The following is a 23,010-nucleotide window of genomic DNA, read 5'->3' as shown; positions in this document are numbered from 1 at the left end:
ACATCCACAAGATTTTCAATCAAGCAGTCAAGCAAGGGTTCCCTAAACCATGGACTGAGAGCCTCATTATCCCTATTTTTAAAAGTGGGGATACAAATAACCCCTATAATTATCGGACAATTATGATCAGCTGTCTCTTAGCCAAGTTATATGGTAGTATTTTGGAAAAGAAGTTAAGCATATGGCTTGAAAGTGAAGGTAAGCGGGCTAAAGGCCAAGCAGGTTTCAGAAGGCATCACTCAACAACAGACCACCTCATTACGCTTAGGACCATTGTGGAGGAATGTCATAATGATAAATCCAATTTATTTTGTTGCTTTGTGGACTTTAGAAAGGCTTTCGATACGGTTCCTAGATACAACCTTTGGAATAGATTAGAAGAGCTAAAGGTTCCTCTCGAGTTGAGAGCTATTGCTATAAGGTTATACGAGAAGGTAATTGCCAAGCTAAAGAGCAATGAGGGGTGGTCGAAAGATATTAAGTGTAACATCGGAGTTAAACAAGGCTGCCCCCTCTCCCCTACCCTATTTGGCATTTACATCGACAAGCTCGAAGGCTATTTAGAGGAAGCAGGATGTGATGGCACGTTCTTAGCTGGGATAGTCATCATCCTTCTTCTCTATGCTGACGATATTGTTCTTTTCGCAAGGTGCCCATCTGATCTTGATAAGCAACTCAGGCTTCTTAAGGATTTCTGCTCTACCATGGGTATGACTGTTAACACTGACAAAACAAAGGTTATGATTATCAAATCCAAAAAGGACACTTACGCTAATTTTATGTATGACAATAATAACTTGGAGGAAGTATATTCTTACAAGTACCTAGGAATTGATATTCATCACAAGCTCAACTGGAACCATAGCATTGAGAAAAGGATTAATGGGGGGTGGAAAGCTTATTTTGGTCTTGAAAATAATTGTAAAACTGCGAACCTTGTAATGTGGGATAAAAAGAAGTTCCTCTTCGAAACTTTAGTCACTCCTGTTATCTTATATGGCTGTGAGGTTTGGGGTTGCAGCATCTCTAGAGAATCGTGGAGAAAGATTGAGCAAATCCAAAAGCGTTTTATAACGTATAACCTGAAAATTAAAAGTAATACACCCTATCCTATTCTCCTTATAGAAGCAGGTCTTTCCCCTATTGAGAGCCTAGCTATGAATAGGTTTCTGATGTACAAGCACAAACTCAATAACATAGGCGGTCATAGACTTCCTAAGCTAGCATTAAATTCCAGCCAAAACCACCTAAGGCTCAAACGGGGGTGGCATAAAGACACAAGGGCCTGGTTAAACTATTGGGAGATCAACGAGAATGATGCATTGCAAAACATCAATAACATTAAAGATATCGTTACTTCTAAGTTCAAAGAAAAAATGTGGTGTGAGAAAGATTTAGGAGCTAAAAGAAAATTAAGTTATTATAAGGAGGTCATCAACCCCACCCTAGAAGATCAAAAGTATCTCTCTATTTTAACTAGCTCAAAGAGGAAAATTAATATAGCAAAGATTAGAATGAATTCTCATGAGCTCCATAGTGAAACAGGTCATTGGGCAGTTCCTAAAACACCATGGATGGAAAGGATCTACCATCTATGTGAGAATGGGAACATCGAGGATGAAAACCACTTCCTCTTAGAGTGTCCCGCGTACAACCACATTAGATCTTAGTTTCACAATCTTTGTTACAATACTGACCTTCCTAGCCTTTTACAATGTCAAAATTATAGTGAGCTCGGGAGGCTTCTCTCCAAGTTTTTTGAGCATAGGAACAAAATCTTAAATCAAAATAAATAATTTGTTTCTTTAGGTCTGATAGACCAATGTTTGGTCTCAGCGAACGTTAACCACCACCACCATCATCATCATCATCAATTAAATTATTCATATTATTATTTAATAAAAAAATAATAGTCTATGTATTAATTATTTATTAACCATTTTTATTGATAGAAACATTTAGAATTATTTAAAACAATTATTATCATCTTAATATAGAAATTTGAAATAGATTAAAATAATACAAAAGGGAGCCCTTTCTCTTTGTATATATATGTATTATTTTATTTTATTGTAATAGGAAAATTACACTATAATCATTTTTAAGATAATAAATGCTATAAAAAAATAAAAATACAAGTTTCGACCATTCTAAATAAATAAATGTTATAGTGAGTCTAAAATAATTATATTAATCAGACTATTATTTAATAAATTAATAACCTGTATATTTAATTATTTATTGCCTATTTTTATTTAAGGAAACATCTAGAATTAGTTACAATAACTATTATTATTGAATTGAGGCTTCTGTGATCCATATCAAATTTTTTGAGACAAGTTTTTGGTGATAATCACATCAAAATACATTTGTCGACTTGTTTGGAACCAACAAGTGTGGTTCATGGTTAGGGCAAGATGAAGAAGCAGATCCTGGCAAACATTAAATAGAGAGACTGGTGAATCAAACGGCTAGAAAGAAACAATTACTTGTGACCAAGGGAAACGACTATAATTGACTGGACTACAACTAAATTTGACTGGACTACACCTAAATTTGATTGGACTAGGAGTTAGGGGAAATTAGTTAGCTAATTAATTAACTAGTTAATTTGTTAGATTTAATTAATTATATTTAAATCTATATATAATTAAATAACTCCGTTGATAATTGACTAAATATTTTTTCAAAAATCTAAATTAAGAACTTTAATAAATTATTATGGGATAAATTAAGGTAAAATTAAATGTTTATTAATTACCTAAATAAATAGTTAAATTAAATTAGTTAACATGTTTACCATGTTATGCATTATCCTCTCTTAATAAATCTATATAAATACCTATACATGAAGAACTATAGGATAAGAACAGATAAACACATATAGATGTTTATTAAATAGTTAATTTGTTTTCATAAGTTATGAATATATTAAGGCTCAACATAAATATGGATCAAATAATCAATTAATTAATATGTTTGTTAAGATTATTTGCTTATAATTCATTAAATTTATAAAGGAACATATATATATATATATATAGATATATAGATGTGTGTGTGTGTAATTAAAAGTAAGACTATTAAGAACCTAAATTAAGAAATTAAACATAATAGATAAATATTAGGGGAGGTTTGTTATTTTCTTAATTTCAATTCTTTATGAAGAAAAATATACTAATAAAAATGAATAAGTAAAGGAAATGAGAACCATGCCAAAAGAGAAAAACAATAAATCAAAAGAGAAGGGAACAAAGGGGAATTCAAACCTACCAGAAGTTAGAACGAAGAAAGGAAAAAAGGGGCAGGGAGGTGGGTGGGGGGGGTAAGAGGGGAGGGCAGGGATCCAACAACTGCTAATCTTCTAGTCATCATCCTTGTTGAGATTGCTCAACCTCCTTTCGATTTCAATGGCCTCTCTAAATTTACGATGATGAAAAGGGGTAATCTTAGCAATAACCTTGGCCTCCTCAACACATATATGATGCTCAGTCTTTTCCGCCTGCTCCGCCAAGCATAAGACTATGTCCTCCCATGCTTTATGTTGGTTACATGCTCATGAATCCTCTAATTGATAGAGCGCCCAGTTTCACCAATATAAGGGGTCCCACAAGAACAAAGAATAACATAAACCCCTTTCATGTCCTTGAGGTCAACAGGGTCTTTTACAGATCTTAGGGAGCCACGAATGGTGTTAACGGGTCTAAATTTTGAGGGAACATTATGTTTTCTAAGGATTTTCACAATCTTGTCAATGGTCCCTTGTATGAAAAGGAGACGCACCAGTGAGATTCAAACTTTCGGGACTTTCTTAACCTTGGGACATCTACTAGCTTTAATTAAGGCTCTTAGACATTGGTGCCTACTATATCCATGATTAACAAAAACATTAAGAAGATGGGCTTTCTCTTTATCAATGTTCTCTTCATCAGAGATTCTCAGTGCACAAGTAGCTAGTGTGCTGAGAACACCCAAGTTTTGAGTAAGAAAATGATGAGAGTTGGCATGAAGATATTTCTCAGTATGAGTTTTCTTCTAAAACACCTGGTGGGAGAAATAACCGTCATCCTTCTTCGAAATGAGAACATCAAAGAAAGGTAAGCACCCATTAACTTCCTTCTCCATAGTAAACTTTACGGAGGAAGATTGATTGTTGAGATGTTGGAAGAATTGATCCAACTCTTCTTGGCCATGAGACCAGACGACACAAGTGTCATCTACAAAATTTTTCCATCGCTTAGGCAGGAGATGGGATGAGTCCAAAGCCTTGGATTTAAAGTCTTCCATGAAAAGATTAGCAACAACCAGGAACAGGGGTGAGCCCATGGAAACCCCATAGTTCTACTCATAGAATTCTCCTTCAAAGAAGAAAAAAGTAGAAGTAAGATAAATCTCTACTAATCGAGCCGTGTCGGGGTCAATGAGGCAATTGATGAACTCAATGGCCTGCTTGATATGGATACAAGTGTAAAGGGAGACTGCATCAAAACTAACAAGAAGGTCTCCAGGGTAAAATTGTAAGTCCTTTAACTCATTGACAAACGAAGAAGATTCTTTGACTAAGGACTCTGTAAGGCCCATAAGGGGTTTAAGCTTCAAAGCAAGGAATTTGGCTAGGAGGTAGGTGGGCCCTCTTATGGTGTTGACAATGAGTCTTGGGGGGGCCCTTCCTTATGGATCTTTGGAAGCTCATAGATCCTCGAAGTGATGGGGCTACTTTCAATAAGCTTGTGGAAAAAGTAACCCACAGTGTTACTAGACTTAATAGCTAGAGCAATTGTTCTGGAGATCCTTTTTAGGGGATTATTATTAAGCTTTTTATAGCTACCACTATTATACAAGTGATCCAACGTTTTCTTGTGATAATCGTCTTTGTCAAGGATAACAACAACCCCACCTTTTCTGGCTTTAAGAACGACGATGTCCTTGTTAAGGTTCAAGGATTTTAGGGCATTGAATTCATTCTTGCTGGTATTATTTCTAGGGAGCTTTGCCTTCCTAAGGTCGACAACGCAGTCTTTCCTTATTGCGTCCTTAATATTATCTCGTAAGCCCTTAATCCCGAACTCAACATCACACATAATGTCTTCCACAGGGATTTTTCTAGGAGCGAGGGAAAAATTTAATCCCTTTTCAAGAAGACTATAGACAAAAGACGTTTTTTTTTTTAATTGATGACCTTCTTCTTCTTCTTCTTATTATTATTATTATTATATTTTCTTTTAATATTAATGTTTATATTATTATCTTTATTATTATTATATTTTCTATTACTATTACCAATAATATTACTATATTTGAAAATATTATTATTATTATTATTATTATGATTATTACATGCCTTAATATTATTATAATCACTGTCTTCATTACCCATATCGAATTGGGGCATCCTATCAAAAATCAAATTGGAGTTATCCTTATGAGTACTTAACGAAATAAAATGGTTCTAAAAGTTAAAGATAGGCAGTGAAGGATTTAGAGGGCTATTCTTCAACGTGCGATTACCAGAAAAATCTACATGTATGGAGGAGAGGCACGAATTGACGCCAACGGAAGAGGTAAGGACTGGACTATGACATGAGGGGGATGAGGGAGATCGACCACCGAAACACAGATCCAAAGTGCTGAGAGGGGAGAGAGAAGACGTCGAAGGGAATTCAAAATCATCTGACAGGATAGGGATGATCGAACTGGTGGATATGCTCAGAGTTTCTTGGGTATTCACTACAGAAAATAGCTTATCAGAGAAACTCAACATGGGTGCAAAACAAAGTTCACCAGAGACTACAACACGACTATCTGAAGCAAAGTTTCATGTCTCCACATAATAATAATAAAAAAAAATTATAATACCCATAGCATTGAACTATATTAAAAATTGGTTCACATAACTATGTTACATATGGAAATCGTATCTTTATCACTTGCGAATACACTAACTCCATTATCTATATATTTATTCCTGCATTTAATATGCTGCACAATGGTTTGGATTATCGATGTTAATTCTATGAATATCATTTAACTGTTATACTCCTCTGTCCTCCTGAGCGATGGCAGGAGAAGGTCTCGGGAAACCCTCCGTCTTCTCTCCAGTTGTCCTTCCTGCCTCAACAACTTTGCTCTCTCGACGGTCTTTCACATTTGAACTGATCCAATGGCAGAGAGGTTCCCTAATGGCTCTGGTTGTTCATCGGTGAGTTTCATTGTGTTATGTTTGGGAAATACAGTGTTGGGTTTGGCCTTCAGGTGATTTACTTGCTCCATGGATTCACCACAAGTTGTTATATGCTACGCTTCTATGGCTAAGGCATGGCTTATTGACTCTTTTTCTACTGCAGATTCCACCCATCGCGTGGCCCTAACAGGTATTCACCATTTCTCTGATAATTTTCTTCCTGTGTATTATTATTTCACTATTCCGCTATCAAGGTAATGCTCTTTCCTTTGGGTTGTTTCAGGTTCCTCCAGAGGCACCTTAGCACTCTAGGTAGCATAGCAAGGCACCTCTTCCAGAGCTTTACCATGGCTTCATGTTCTGGACACAAATATTTCTTCGGGTATGTGGTAGAATCTTTCTTCCTCTGGTATCCTATAGGCGACAGAGCTTTAATGGGTTCAGTTATGGATTTAGGTATAGTTTTGCCTCTTCTTGAGCACCTGCATCAGGGTTTTTGCCTAGTTTTATAGCGTTCTAACTTTAATGATGTTATTACTTTGTTAAATCTTCTGGGTATGCGGAATAGCTTTGCCCTTCTAAGGGAAGCCTTCGTCGATGTAATAAGTTATATTTATTTTAGCAGAGCATAGTTAGCGAGGGTTCCTTTTCAGAGAATTCCTTGGGTTCATTATGAAGTTTATTTATTAATCCCCATGAGGTTACTTTGATGAGGGTTCCAAACCCTAGTTGAATGCGCTATTATTTTGTTGCAAGTTATGAAGTTCTAGCTCCAAACTTTCATTGTAAATTCGCATGTTCAGTTATTAAGTTGATATTCTAGCTTTTCTTTATAATTTTGCTTGTACAAATAATGGTTTTTTTCCTTTTCAAACTATCACTGTAAATTTGTTTACACAGTTAACGTGTTTCCAATTTCGAGCTTTTGTTGTGTATTTACTTGTTCAGTTAATGATTTCCAGTTTTTCAAGCCCCTTAAAATTTGTTTAGTTGTATTCGATATATCATGGAGGCTTAGCTTACTTTGTCTCTGAGTTATAAATCTTAGTCAGAAATTTGTGCCTTGAATTAATACGTTTGATCTCGTCGAATTTTCCCTTGGCAATATAAATTTTAGTTTTCCTTTCTCTTCTAGAATTATGGTTCGATGCTCTGTTCTAGGCTCTAGCTCCATAGGAGCGGTTTCGACCCATATCTAAATATGCCATTCTTTGCTGGGCTTGTTTGTAAGCCAGAAGGGTTCTCAACCTTTTATGCTACAGGTGTCTTAAGGCTATCTTTCCCTTTCGTTAACTCTATTTTGACGAATTGCCCCAAGCCTATAAAATTATTATTGAAGTATTTGTTTATTGATTGAAATCAACATTTACAAGGTTTGAGGCCCATTAGTTTATTTCTTGTTTGATACAATGATTCTCCAAATTAGAGCAATTACTTGAATTAGTCACTTGTATTTAACTGTCCATAATCATTGTTAGAAAGCTACTGTTTAACAGTCATTATTTAAAATAAATTTATCTAAAGAAAGACCTTCCTTCTTAAGTTCCTATGTCACTTGGAAATCCACTTATTGTTCTCCAGCTTCAAAGGTTGTCTGTTTTTCTAGAGAGTTTATCTTTTGTTTCCTTACAATATATGTGGGTGTGTGGGTGTGTGGGTGTGTGTATAGAATACAATCCACTCTAGTGTCTACAGGCCACATATTTATTTGGTTCAATAATTAATATTCTTCAACCTTTTATTTCTTCCTATATAGTTTCACAACCAAAATAAATACAACAGTTTAAATACTTACCTAGATTCAGTCTTTATGACATTCGTTTGTTGAAGTCATGACTATAATTTATTAGATTTATCCTCCCAACCATGATACTTGCCTTCAGGTCCAAGCCTCCCCCTGATTTTTTGCTCACAAGACAGTTGCCTTCTTGTAAGACTTATAAGTCTTAGTATCCGCAACTATCTAGCCCTCACCAGAGTTAGCTCTCGAACTGTTTGACATATCAACATGGCAGACATTCCCCTTTCTTCTCTTTTCTCCTTTGTTATCTCAAGTGCCAACAATTACCCTCTTGATCCCCTTCTTGGAGAATTCATATTCAGGGAAGTAGTTAGGGTTAGGTAAATACCTTCCTTAACTTCTTGACATGTGAGAGTTACAAGATTCGTTAAAACTCCATATTTGTTTCATTCATAACTTATTAAATCTTAAATGCATAATTTCAAGTAATAATAATAAGATCCAGTTTTTGTTTTACTGCGGTAAATAAAATAATTACAATTTTCTCATGACATCACATCTCCCCCCCCAAAAACAAACATCGTCCCGATGTTTTTCTGCTGCAAACAGAACCAGGCAAGTTTCCCTCATAACCTGCTCATTCTCCAGGTGTTCTCATTCGGCCCAAAGTGTTGTCGTTGCACTTTAACCTGGGTGATAACCTGTTTCTGCAGCATTACTTCTCTCCGATCGAGTATAACTAGAGGTTTGATCGAGAACTCGTCTTCTCGTTCAACCTACAATTTTTTTTTTAGTTAGTCCCTTCTACTATTAATACTTTCTTTTGACAGATTTATTAAAATCATTTTACCTGTATATCTTTCCAATTGATTATATGTTTAGGATCATAAACATATTTTTTTTGACACGGAAACATGGAAAACATTGTGCACACGAATGTGGTTGGGCAAGGCGAGCTGGTAAGCCACTGGCCTTGATCTGATAATCATCCTATGAGTGATCTCAATTAAGATTTATTAAATGAAGGTATTACAGACTCATGTGCTGGTGCGTGTCTATGTTATTTAGGCAACGGATCGATCAGATTGCAAATACATAGACACTTGAAATGAAAAACAGCAGAGAAATACAACAAGCAATTATAAGAACACAATAATTTAATAAGGAGTTCACCCTATCCTCCAGGGCTACGTCTTCAGTCCAGTTTTCAGTGGTGGCCTTCATTTATTGTGTCTTAAAGTAGAGAATTACAATGAAGGAGCTCAATGTGAGTCTCCTGAACAAATTTTCTTGGCAGGATGGTTCTTGGATGCTCCAAGTCACTAGAGTACACAGACTCTTTTCCTTACCAGCTTTGTGAACTTTTTGGTCTTTAATGGAGAGAGTCGAATCCGGTGCTCAGTCCGGACAAATCCTCTCTGGGATGGCTTGAATCTCTCAAGCTCTTTGGTGCTTGATGTTGCCTTTGGTCAGCTCGGCCCTCTGTCTTCCGTTCTTCTTTTGCTTCATTGTCTTTCCTTTCTCTGTTCTTCCCTTCTCTGTTTTGTCCTCCTCTCGGGGTTCCCGTTCTTCTTCTTTACCTGTGCATGGCTTTAAGGCCATACGTTCTCATGGTTATTTGCTTCCCCTTCCACTTCTGTCGGTTCACCTACTACAGCTTTGCTTGGAGTTCCCTGTTCCGGTGTCATCATCAGACTCACAGGGGGTGGCCACATGTCCTCCTGCAGCTGCGCCAACTTGCTTCGTCGATTTGGTTTTTCCGTTACGTCATGGAATGAGTCTTCTGCCACCTTTGCAGTCAAATCAGACGTTAAAGTTTTACAAATCGCGGCTTAATCCCTTGTCGATTCTATTTTCCCATCGAGCGTGATCTCAGCCGTTAAATCTGAGGCCTCCAGATCCGACGCCATTCGCACATTTCGCGTGGTTGACTTGATCGACCATTAGCGCACTATCAGCGGAAATTTTCTCTCTCCTCTGCTTACCATGTGTTGGGCGATGAGTGGGATCGCTCCGTTTTTGCCAATTTCGCTTACCGCTTGAGGGTGCTCCTGATCAATATCGCCGATTTTTCGGAGCGCGGGTCCCGCCTTGTCATTTAGCCTTTTCCCCACAGTTATCCCGGCTCTTCATGTGACTGAGCACTCAGGGCTTTCCTATTTCGAGGGATTTTGCCCGGCTAATCGCGCATCAAAAACTGCCTCTGTTTCCCGATCTGGGCTTCTCAGGGGCTAGTTTCGCCTCTTGCGCAGTCTCCATGGGCCTCGGTCAATGCGCTTTGACCGAGGTCCTCATCACTCCATGCTGGCTACTAACTGCCACTATTCAGAGGTGTTTTTGACCGCTATTTCTTAATTCTTTGATGTCTGTCCTGACCTGATACACTCATGGTCCTTCTGAAAATTCTTCATGGATCCAATTCTGATCACGACCTTCCCACTGAGAAGCTTTTGGACCACCAAAAGTTGGTTTTTAAGCATCGACTAAGTGATGGTATTGTTTTCTCACTTGCCCAATCTTAATCCACTTTGCACAGCTTGGCCTTGAACCTTTGAGCGCAATCCTGAGGTACTCAACATCTCCCCTGCACGTCATCCTCACCTTCTTGTCCAGCACTGTGTCTTCCTGTAATTCATTAAGATATTCAGGTAGCAGGTCATCAATAGGAGGCAATTGACTCTGCTCTTCAGGGTCCTCAATCATTGAAGGTTCAAACTATCTCAAGAAATCTACATTTACGACTAAGTAGATGTGCATGTAAGCTAGTAGATCAAGGTGAAAATCATTTTCACCAATCTTCTCAAGTATCGAAGGGTCCATACCTGATAGGCTTTAGCTTTTTACCTTCACCTTGCATCCTATCCTTGCTGATATACAGCCAAACCTGGTCACCAACTTGAAAACTATGCTCCATCCGATGCTTTTCATGCCTAGCCTTGTACTTGGCTTGTCTCTCTTCCAGTTATTCCTATACTGCCTAGTGGATCTCCTGGATCTGTTCAATGAACCTAGTTGCCCTGTCCACATCACTGTGTCCATCAACCATGGTATCTTTACCAAAGACAAAATCCAAAGGAGACCTTGGTGTGAAACCAAAACAACTTTCAAAAGGAGATCTCTGTGTAGAAGAATGTTTTGCTCTATCGTAAGCATGCTACACATAACACAAATGTTCATCCCAAAGCTTAGGATGTTTGCTGCAGTATCCTCTGAGTAACTGGATCACTGTCATGTTAACTACTTCTGTCTGGCCATTAGTTTGTAGATGAAAAGATGTGCTTTTCTTCAGTTTGGTGTCCATCAATTCCCACGGACTTGACCAAAACTTCCCCACAAATCGGGTGTCTCGATCAGATACAATGGAAGTGGGTAATCCAAAATGAACCCATACATGTTCAAAGAACAATTTTGCAGTCTGTTTAGATGTAATCTGTTTATTACAAGGTATCAAAATACACATTTTGCTGAACCTATCCACAAAAACATATAGATAATCATGACCATTCCTAGATTTAGGCAGTCCTCTTACAAAATCCATGGAAACACATTCCCAAGTGTGAGAAGCTACTGGCAATGGAGTATACAAGCCTAGTTTTCTATTGTTGGGCTTGCTTTTAGCACACATGGGACATCCTCTTACATATCTAGAAACTGTCTTGTTCATTTTTGGCCAGTAACAAAATCTTTGCAGCTGTGAAACTGTTTTACTTACCCCAAAGTGACCTGATATCAGAGAAGTATGTGCTTCCCTAATTATCTTTACTCTCTCAGTTTGTGGAATGAAGAGTTTCCCACAATTGTATAAGAGTCGGTCTTTTACATGATAATCCAATTCTTCTAATCTTTTGCCTTGACTCAAAGTTGCATATACATCTTTAAAGTCTATATCTTGAGCATATTGTTCAATGTATCTTTCATGTAGTACAGAATTATGCTTAAGTATAGTAAATGCATTTATAATGGGTCTAGATAACATGTCTGCAACTTTGTTATGTATGCCCTTTTTATATCAGATGACTAAATGAAACTGTTGTAGAAAACCCACCCATCTATAGTGTCTTGATTGTTGCAACTTAGTTTGGGAGTGTAGATATTGAAGTGGTTGATGATCAGTATGTATTACTGTCTCTTTGCCCATTAAGTAATGTTTCCACTTTTTCACACTTTGAAATAATGCATACAATTCTTTATCATATGTAGGATAGTTAACTACTGCAGGATTAAAAGTCTCAGAATGATAACATATGGGTTTACCATGCTGTGTCAACACTGCTCCCATGGCATAGTCACTGGCATCAGTTTGGATCTCAAATGGTCTTTGCAGATCAGGCAGTGCTAGTACAGGTGTTGTACTAATCTTTTCTTTCAAGGTGTCGAAGGCTTTCTGATTTTTGCCTCCCCACTGAAAAACCTTGTTCAATCCTGTTAAAGCATGTAAGGGAGATGCAATTGAGGAAAAGTTAGAAATGAACTTCCTCCAATATTCAGACTTGGGTTTAGGCCAATTTAGAATCACTGCCAATTTAGAGGGACCTATCTTCAATTCACCACCCCCTACTATATGACCCTAGTTTAGAAATGTCTTTCCAAATTCACATTTTGAGATTTTAACATAAAGTTTTTCTCTTTTCAAAACATCTAGTGTCTGCTTAACATGATTTAAATGTTCTTCCCACGTTTTAAAAAATTCAGAATGTCATCCAGATACACAATAACAAAATCATCAAGAAAAGGTATGAGTACATCATTCATTAATCTCATGAAAGTAGCAAGAGCATTGGTCAAGCCAAAAGGCATAAACAGCCATTCATACAATCCCTGATTTGTTTTGAAAGCAGTCTTCCATGCATCTTGCTCTGCAACTCTGACCTGATGGTATCTACTGTGCAAGTCTAGCTTGGTGAAATAAACAACTTCCTTCAATTGATCTAAAAGATCATATATGTGAGGAAGGGGATAATGATTCTTGATTGTTATCTTATTCAGTTCTCGATAGTCAATGCACATTATCCACAAGCCATCTTTCTTTCTCACCAAAATGATTGGTGACCCACATGGTGATGTGCTAGGCTTGATGAACCCTTTCTCGAGCAACTCCTGCACTTGTTTCTTGATTTCAGCATTCTCTAAAGCTGACAACCTGTACATTCCAATGTTAGGCAATGGAGCATCTTGCTGCAAAATAATATCATGCACTATTTCCTTTTTGGGTGGTAGGCCTTTAGGTTCCTAAAACAAGATATCATATTCTGAAACAACCTTTTCTACATTAGCTTGTTGTTTAACATTATAGCCCTCAAATACATTGGTTTTATCAGGTTTCTTTTCCTTTACAACCATCAGTAAGAATTGTTTGCATGAATTTATCATTCTTTTCATCTGCCTTGAGTTTATGAGAGTATAATTATTCCTTAGCTTATGAGCTCTTACAAAGTATTTGATTCCATCTTTAACAAGTAGATACTTGTTCTCAGCTCTATAGAAAATAGCCGTTCTATCATACAAGTAAGGACTTCCTAAAAAATTCCACATAGATCCAAAGGAATTATGTCTAACTCAACCTCATCTACAAATGCTGACCCAAAAGAAAACTTGAGTTTACACTATCTAGTCACTTGTAGTTGTGCTTTATCATCCAACCATCCTAATGGGTATGGTTTCTTGTGAGGTGTAGTTGCTAATCCCAATTTCTTTACAATTGCTTCAGAAATTAAATTTACTTGTGAGCCATTATCAAACAAAGTATCAATCTTTTGATATTTGGAAGTAACTCGAATATGGAAAAGCTCATGTCTTTTTCTCTCATTTTCTTCATCAGTAATAGATTGAGCCGAATTACTAGTAGATGCTTCAGAATTCTTACCTTTGATGCCTGTGGCTGCAATAATTGTTTCATCTCCCGAGTATAAGCCCAAATATTTTTGAATCGCTGAAGTAGTCTTCTTCTTCTTGCCCTCAAACTTCTTAGGTCTCAGCTCTGGATGCAGAATCCAACAATGCTCATCATCATGCCCATCCTTTTTATAGTGGGTGCATGAAGATTTGCTCTTCTGTGCAGTGTTAGCCTTCCTTGCTTTCCACTTCTTCTTTCTTTTCTCCTTTCTTTTGCTTGCAGTGGGTTGGGATGGTCCCCCAACTTCTGGATTTCCATTCTTTCCTCTAGCTTCTAGATGAGTAGCTTGTACAGATACCTCATCTATACTAGTGGGATTAAACATGAGGATGGTATGCCTCATGTAGCTATGTGGACCACCAATGTACTTCAAAAGAGTTTATGGTGAGTCTAGTGAGATTCCTAGAATCAATGCTCTCTTTCTAAATTCTTGAGTGTACCCTTGCACAGTTTTCCCTTTCAACTGTCGAAGAGTTTGCCAACTCATCATGGCTTGTTGCATCTAGGCCAATGGATAGAACTGCTTTTTGATTGCAGAAACAAATTCACTCCAGACAGAGATGGTCTTACCATGTCTTTTCATATTAGCTTGAGCTCTGCCTTCCCACCAAACCAAGGCAGTGTGTCCTAGGCATAGGCTTGCCAGCTGAATCTTGCTCTTGTCTGAGTCGATGTTCTATACTCTACAATAAACATCAATTTGTCTAATCCAATTGTCCAACTTTTCTGCATTTAGCTCTCCATAATATATAGGCAAATCAAATTTAACATCTAGTTTGATTAAGGATGCTTTATTGTTATGCACAGGGCTATTAGGAGGTGTGAGAAAGCTTTCCTTTTTCCCTTTTCCCTTGGAGTGGTCATGGAAGTGAGACTCATCTTCTTCTTTGTCTTGTTTAGAATCTGATAAGTCTTCATCCTTATGTTTTCTAAAGTCCCTATACATTTCTTCTACCATGGACTTTATAGCTAGGAAGCTTTCTATGAATTGAGGGTCTGGCCCCACAGAACCTTCCTCTGACATTGTCTTTCGAGAATAGACTCTCCCAATTTCAGGATTAGTTTCCCCCAACTCTCCTTCTCCTAATTTAAGCTTTGATCTAGTGAGCATTCAACAGCTAAACCAACACAAGCTTGTCTAACCTTATAGCTTAGAGCTCTGATACCACTTGATCTGATAATCATTCTATGAGTGATCTCAGTTAAGATTTATTAAATGAAGGTAATACATGTGCTGGTGTGTGTCTATGTTATTTAGGCAACGGATCGATCAGATCGCGAATACACAGACACTTGAAACGGAAAACAGTAGAGAAATACAGTAAGCAATTATAAGAACACAAGAATTTAATAAGGAGTTCACCCTATCCTCCAGGGCTACGTCTTCGGTCCAACTTTCAGTGGTGGCCTTCTTTTATTGTGTCTTAGGGCAGAGAATTACAATGAAGGAGCTCAATGTGAGTCTCCTGAATAGAATTTGCTTGGCAGGGTGGTTCTTGGATGCCCCAAGCCACTAGAGTACACAAAATCTTTTCCTTACTAGCTCTGTGACCTTTTCGGTCTTTAATGGAGAGAGCCCAATGTGGTGCTCAATCCAGACAGATCATCTTTGGGATGGCTTGAATATCTCAAGCTCTTTGGTGCTCGATGTTGCCTTTGGTTAGCTCGGCCCTCTGTCTTCCATTCTGCTTTTGCTTCACTGTCTTTCCTTTCTCTGTTCTTCCCTTCTTTATTTTGTCCTCCTCTTGGGGTTCCCATCCTTTTGCTTTACCTATGCATGGCTTTAAGGCCATATGTTCTCATTTCTATTCACTTCCCCTTCCACTTCTGTCGGTTCACCTGCTACAGCTTCACTTGGGGTTCCTTATTCAGGCGTCATCATCAAACTCACAGGGGGTGGCCACATGTCCTCCTGCAGCTGTGCCAACTCGCTTCGTCGGTCCGGTTTTTCCGTTACGTCGTGGAATGAGTCTTCTGCCACCTTGGCAATCAAATCGGATGTCAAATTTTTACAAATCGCGGCTTAATCCCCTATCGATTCCGTTTTCCTATTAGGCGCGATCTCAGCCGTTAGATCTGGGGCCTCCAGATCTGACGCCATTCGCACATTTCGTGCGGTTGACTTGCTCGACTATTAGCGCATGATCAACGACAGTTTTCTCTCTCCTCCGCTTGCCACATGTTGAGCGCTGAGTGGGATCGCTCCATTTTCGCCAATTCTGCTTACCGCTTGAAGGTGTCCCCAATCAATACCGCCAGTTTTTCTAAGCGTGGGTCCTGCCTTGTCCTTTAGCCTTTTCCCCACAGTTCTCCCGGCTCTTCATGCAATCGAGTGATCGGGGCTTTCCTATTTCAAGGGGTTAATCGTGCATCAAAAACTGCCTCTGTTTCCCGATCCGGGCTTCCCAGGGGCTAGTTTCGCCTCCTGCACAGTCTCCATGGGCCTCGGTCAACGCGCTTTGACTGAGGTCCTCGTCGCTCCACACTGGTTGCTAACTGCAACTATTCAGAGGTTTTTTTTACTGTTGTTTCTTAATTCTTTGATGTCTATCCTGACCTGATACAGTCATGGTCCTTCTGACAATTCTTCATGGATCCAATTCAAATCAGGCCCAACTCGTGCCAGGATCTAGAAAGGGCCACAAAATTGGGGTGCCAACATAGCATTTCCACTCCATTGTAATGTAATCTTTTTAGCTCGTACCCTCACATAGAAATTTGTGAGCACTAGTATTGCAGCAAGAATGCCGCAACTCCTGGGCTACTAGCTTTACTTTATCAATCCGGGGTTCATACAAACTCGGAGGTGACAGTGTTGTATATACAAGTAAAAGTGATGGTTCTTCCTGTTGTCACTGTTCAGCTGGTGAGAGACCACTGAGGTTTTTAAGCCAGACTTCTATGGAGTCATAATAAGCTTGATTTATTGATGGAAGAAAGGTAAATCTACTCTAAGAGAGAGCTACTCTACTGCAATAATGGGGAAGACCGAAATTCAATGCTAAATCACACCATTTCCTAATTAACTGCTAAGAAACTATGCTTTGCAAAAATGTTAAATTAACATGAACCAAATGCTACTATTTAATGTATAGGAGAAATAAGCATAAAAAATCACTAATGTGCAAGTAAAGGGACTGAAATAAATCTGTTTTTGTCTTTTTGTGTTTTCATGCAAAATCAAGTATGAAAACTAATTTCTTTTAGTGATGTGGCAGGTGAATTAAGGTTGTTGGAGGATGGATGGAAGGTTTAGGAGATGGTTAGATGGTGTGGGAGACCTTGGGAGGATTTTGGTGACTTCCTAGAGGTTTTTCCTCAATTCGACCTCAAAACAGGCCATTTCAGGAAAACCTACATGATTTACTAGAAACCTACAAGATTCCCTGTAAACCTATAGGATACAGCCGAGAGAAAAATGGAAGGTGTTGGAGGTCATGTAAGGCTTAGGGGAAGGTGGTAGATGGGTGGAATGAAGTGAGGAAAGGTCTAGGATCACTTACAAATCAACAACAAAGATAGAGGTTGGTTAGATTCGCTCAATGTGCTTGGAAGAATTTCTATGAAAAATGATGAAAACTAGTGGGTAATGGTGAAACAAGGAATGATTGTGGTGGATGAAGTGGAAGGTGGTGGTTGGCTATGGAGTCTTTGTCTACTCTTGGATTACCTGCTTTGCACAAAACATGTATATTTTCCAAAAATCTATGTAAACAAGAAACATTCTCATAAACTAGAAAAGCAAAATTAATGAACTAACTGCCTACATTATGCATGAGGAAAGTTGTTGAAAGGAATGAAAGCATGGATGAGATCTACTGCAAAAATGAAGATGAAAAATATGATTATTGAGTTCTACTTTGAAAAATTGAGCAAATTCTAATTTAAATACAACAAACTCCAAAGCTTATAAAAGAAATAGAAATATGTGTTTTTGGGGCTGCATAAGGGTCCCTTCCTAAAGTCATGATCCCAGAGGTAGGAAGTGAGGCTGAGACACCTGTTGAAAACCTTATGGTGCTCATTTTATCCCTGCTAACCTGCTACTGAAATAAGGCAAAAATGGAAGCAAACTAATAAACAACCAATCCAATCTACACTACTTGCAATGGAAATGCAGCTAAAAGCAAATTAACAATGAAGCTATGAAGCTAAGCTAAACATACATATACAAGAAAGAGGAGCCTTTGTTGCTAGGGTTGGGCCCTAACCCAAGAGCTTCAACCCTCTGAGTTAACTCAGTGCTGGCTCAAAACAAAACTCATTCTTATTACCAAAATAGAAAATTACATCAGTAACACTTTCACAAGTCTGGAACTCAAAAATAGCTTAGAGTTATACAACTGAAGTCCCCAACTACTTCATTAAAATCAAGGAGGCTCGGCTCCCGAACTCAAGATAAACTAGCTCTTTGTCTCTCACTTGCTCGACTACCTTCTAATCCTCATGGCTTGGCTGCTTGCACTCTGAGCTGGTGTGATGGATGGAGGAATATTCGAATGGGGGATAAGTAAATGAGGAGGATTTACCTCCTACAATCCCTCTCCCTTGTCCCATTTGAGTTTTAACCTTAGTATTTCCAAAAATTCCTTGATTTTCTCCGTCAATCCTGCATTCAATGCATATTAGTCCACTAGGCATAATATCCAACTCTAACTCATCTCATAAACAAAATATAATAAAAACATGTAATAAGTTGTGAAAAAATTTGGTTTGACTAAGCTAGGAGGTGATTTAAGGTCCATATAATTACCCAATGATGAGGCTCATCATCACCCCTACTGAAAGTGTTGCCCATCCTTTGAGAAACTCAATCAATATTTATATTCTTCATAGCTCTAGTGGCCTCCCTGACATCCCATGCCTTTGCTGTGATTTCCTCTTCTTGTTCATAAAACCCTACTTTCCTTTCTACCTCCTCCCGCTACCTCTTTTCTTCTTCTTCCTTCCTTCCTTCTAGCATTCCTAAGAGTAGTGGTGGACTAGTTTTTAGGCCAATCCAATTGACTTTCAGCCTTTGCATAGATTGTTTGTACATGGGTGTCCTGTTTAGTGCTTCTCTCAATATTTGAGGAGAGTGGTACTCTCTTATCTTTAACCTGTATGGAAATGTGTTCCATCTCCTTAGGTAAGCATGTATCCTATCATCCCCTAAAAACCTGAACATGTCCTCAAAATGTGAAATTTCTTTCTCTTGGGTAGCAAGATATCTAGGTGCAAGATGAGGATCATTTACAATCAAATTATGGGTACTGATTAGGGCCATGGGATCTAAATGTTCAACTCTGATCATAAGAGGTTCAGTTTTCTCTCTTGGTAATATCTTCTTCATCTCTACAACCCTTGATTCATCATGTTCCATCCATGATGCCAAACCCATCAACTGCAAATCTCCTAGCTTGGCATTAGGGTCTCATACATTCATGTCTGTTAAGGCCATGTTGTGCAAATAAAACTCAGACATCTTGGCCGTATCTTCTAGTGTGTTATGATCACAAAGATCAATGAACTGCCTATAGTCTTGAAATGGCATGGTGCCTCTCTGTGCTAGGGTCTTGATCTAGAACTTCCACCACTGTTCCTTGAGGTATGGGGCATAATATTTAGCAGGCATCCTACACTAGATTGCTTCCAAAGAGATACTAGCCATAGATTCCAATTGATTCTCTCTTTCTTGTAGTTGTCCTCTCAACCATGTATTTTCTGTCTCTAGTTTTATTTTTCATTATGGCCTCTCTGTCTCTCAAGCTACTTAGCTCTCTACCCATCTCCTTGAGCTTCTCCTCCATGTGCCCAATGTCTTCCACCCCCTTGGATTTGGTGATATGCATCCATCGGTGAATTCTGGCTCTCTCCTTCTCAAGCTCATAGAATAGTGGAATAGAAAATTTTTATGGTATGACCCTGCCTCCTTCAATAAACCTGTAGTAGGAGTCAAGGTTAGGTTGGGGGCTAGGTTCTTTTGACTCTGTGTCCTCTTCTTTAGTTCCTCACTGTTTTCCTACCTCCTTCTCCAATTTTTGTGTCTTCTGTAGGTTCATCAAAGTATCCTGTAGGATTGCTTCTGCTTCCTGTAGATTCTGCTGTACATCCTCTAGGATTGCTTTTCCATTGGAGGAGGTTGATCTAGTCACAGGCCTTCTCACATAAGTGATAGGAGACTTAGGGGAAGGAATTTTCTCCTTTTGTTTAGGTGAGCCTTCAATCACAATGGGAATTTTTGTTGGTGTTTGGGGTTTCCCCTACCTTATTCTTGTTCTTTTCCTTGTCCTGAAATATAAGGGGTTCTACCTCAGTCTTTTTCCTTTTTACTTGATGGGGGTGCTAAGAGCAGTGAGGGTAGTTGTTGCCTCTCTTTCAGTGGGTTCTAGAGACACCCTAGGTGACTCCTCCTTGTTTTCTTCCCCCTCTTTTCCATTTCTTTCTTCACCTATGTCTTTCTTTTCTTCTTCCTCTTGTAGATCCTCATCATCTTTATCAATTTCCTCCTTAACATCCTCCTCTGTTTCTTCATCATCCTCCTTCTCTTTCTCCTCTTCTTCTTCATCTTCCTCATTTTCTTTTGTTTCATCTCCTTCTTCATCCATCTCATCTTCATCTCCTTCTGTTTCTTCTTCTTCCTGCTCTACTTCTTCTTCCTCTACTTGAGTCTCTTCCTCTTCCTCTTCACTGAGAGTAGGAATAACATCATATATGATAGCTTTGATGTCTTCCTCTCCCTGCATGTATCTGAAAACTGACCATTGTATAGGAATTCTGAGGTTTTGGAGGGCATCTTCTATAAGGATTCTAATTAACCCATGGTGAGCTAACTATTGGGAATTTCCCTCTTGCACTTTAATGCTTGGGTCTACTAGTGATTGTAGCAGGAAGTATGGTATGCTGAGCCTGCAGTGAGGGGGTGTTTCTGCTCCAAATCTCAATCCTTCAAGAAGCCTAAAATGATAGCCATAAACCACACTATACCTACCCTCACATGAAATTTATTTGATCAGTTGGTAGCATACCTCATTCTAGGGATATGGCAGACTTTCTCTCCTTACTCCATTTTTTTCCTCAGTGGGTTCCTCACCTTCTGAAAAGAATTTCCTTTTGGAAACCTAGTTATCTCCTTTGTCTTCCTTCCTCCATAGTACTCCTAGGGGAAGTGTGGTAACTTTGCTGATGAGTTTGGGGGTGAGTTCTATGGAGAGGCCTCTTACCACAACAGTGGCATGGACTCTGGTGAGTGGAATGAGGGAGAGAGAAAAGTCTCAGGCCACCTCATTATCATACCCCCTGAATTTTTTGAAAAACCCCATCCAATTATGCCTTGTGAAGATTTCTATTACCTGAGGGTGTTGTTGGATTCTCACAATGTTTGTGGGCTCCCTCTCATTAAACCCTCCTGTCATCTTGGTTGGTGAGGTTTTGAGGAGATGAGATGGTTGATACAATTTTCAAATGCAGAAGTAAAAATACTGAGATGACTATGTGGACAATTCTCTTGCACAGCTGCCAAATTCACTCAAAGTAGAGGAATTTTTTTATCAATTTACATGGAAAGAGGAATGTAATTACAGAGCCTATCTCTTCATAATGTTTGTTGTGGTCAACACCCAAGATTTCCCCTTTGAAACTCCTCTCGTCCTCTCCTATAGACTGTCTCTCTGTATCCTGTAGGAATTCCTATGCAGTAAAATGATGGAGTTTTTCTTTCAGTAGGTTGCTTGAGTATGAGAGCGACCTATGAGAGTGAGCCTCGAGGAAGTGAATGCATGGGGATGATGATTATTTCCTCTTATGGTCATTTTGTGTGAGGTAGTGTGCTGGCAGCCGAGGTATGTTTCCATTTTTGGGCCGTTGGTCCCTACTACCACCTCATCGCTCCCCACTCCACATAATCATGTCCCACCTTATGCATCCATAGCTTTAACTACTTTTGTTCTTCTCCTTCTCTATTTTTGAGTTGGCTACTGCCATGTGTGAGAGGACATCCTATTTTGTCTTTGTTAAGTAAGCAAAGGTGGCCAAGTTAATTGGCTACCTTTTCACTTATAAACCAACTTACTCGTAACCTTTACATTTTTTTGACTACATGATGCATATGAGAGAGTGAGCGAGATACTTACCTGTGATGCCAATACCTTGTTGTAGTTGTCAAAGACTAGAGGTGCTTGCTATGTGTATTGGTTGCATGCTATTCTTCTTCCCTTTCCTGTTGTTTTCTGATGATCCCTTTGTTTGTGCAGGTACCTGTTGTTGAAGATGGTGGTGTTGTTGCTCTTTTGGAGCTACTTCTGCCCTTGGATCATCATGATGGAGGATTGCTTCTATTATGATTTGTATTCTATGGGATAGGTTGCTACAGGATTTCCTATAGGATGTCCTGTAGCTACTTCTCCCTTAGAACTCTTAATCATACACTTTTTGGGGTTGTGAGGATGGTGACATGGAGGGAAAGAGAGACTAGGAGTGTGGAGAATGAGTAATAATTAGGTGATACTCTCTATTGCTCCCTGTTTCCCTTGTTTTCGAAGATTATCAAAAGAAAATTGAAACTGATTTTGTTTTTAAGGGTGAATGCAGGGGTGATGGAATGATGGTGAGTAAGGTATGGTGATGGAATGATGATGAAGGGGGTGCTATTTCATTGACATAACAGGTACTTTTTTTTCCTTTAGGGTCACTTCTTGTAGGATTTTTGGGTGATTGTGACTCCTACAGGATCAACCTGTAGGTTTTCAGGGTATCCTGTAGGTTTACAGGGGATCCTGTAGAAAACAAGTCCCCTTGTAAACTGAAGGAAAGGATGGAAAAAATGAAAGAAATCGTAGAGTGATGAATGAAAATGAGTGGAAAAATAAAATGTGAGCGAAAGAGGTCTCTTGGTGATCCTCCTTTGCTCTCTAATCGTCCTTCTTTCTAACTTGCAAAAATAGAAATTTTCATGATTTTTCTCTTCTTCTTTTTTGAAAACAACTTGGCTACCTCTAAGAGGTTTTCATCCTAGTTATTTTCCCTAGGCATCTCAAGAGAGGTTTTCACCCAAGAATCTTTTTATTCTCATTTTTTTCTCTCTCTTTTTTTTTTTTTTATATTGACACCATTGGGCCGCCCCAAGATGTTTTCAACCCGATATTGGGACTCAGGCACCTCATGGAGGTTTTCACCTGAGTCCTTATTTTTTTTCTTTTTTCCTCAATGATTTGATGA

The sequence above is a fragment of the Pinus tabuliformis genome, chromosome 2_2 (genome assembly GCF_031772625.1).
Source record: "Pinus tabuliformis cultivar Carrire ecotype Pingquan chromosome 2_2, CPIR1, whole genome shotgun sequence".
In the NCBI taxonomy this organism is placed as follows: Eukaryota; Viridiplantae; Streptophyta; class Pinopsida; order Pinales; family Pinaceae; genus Pinus; species Pinus tabuliformis.
Note: the sequence above shows the minus strand (reverse complement) of the source record.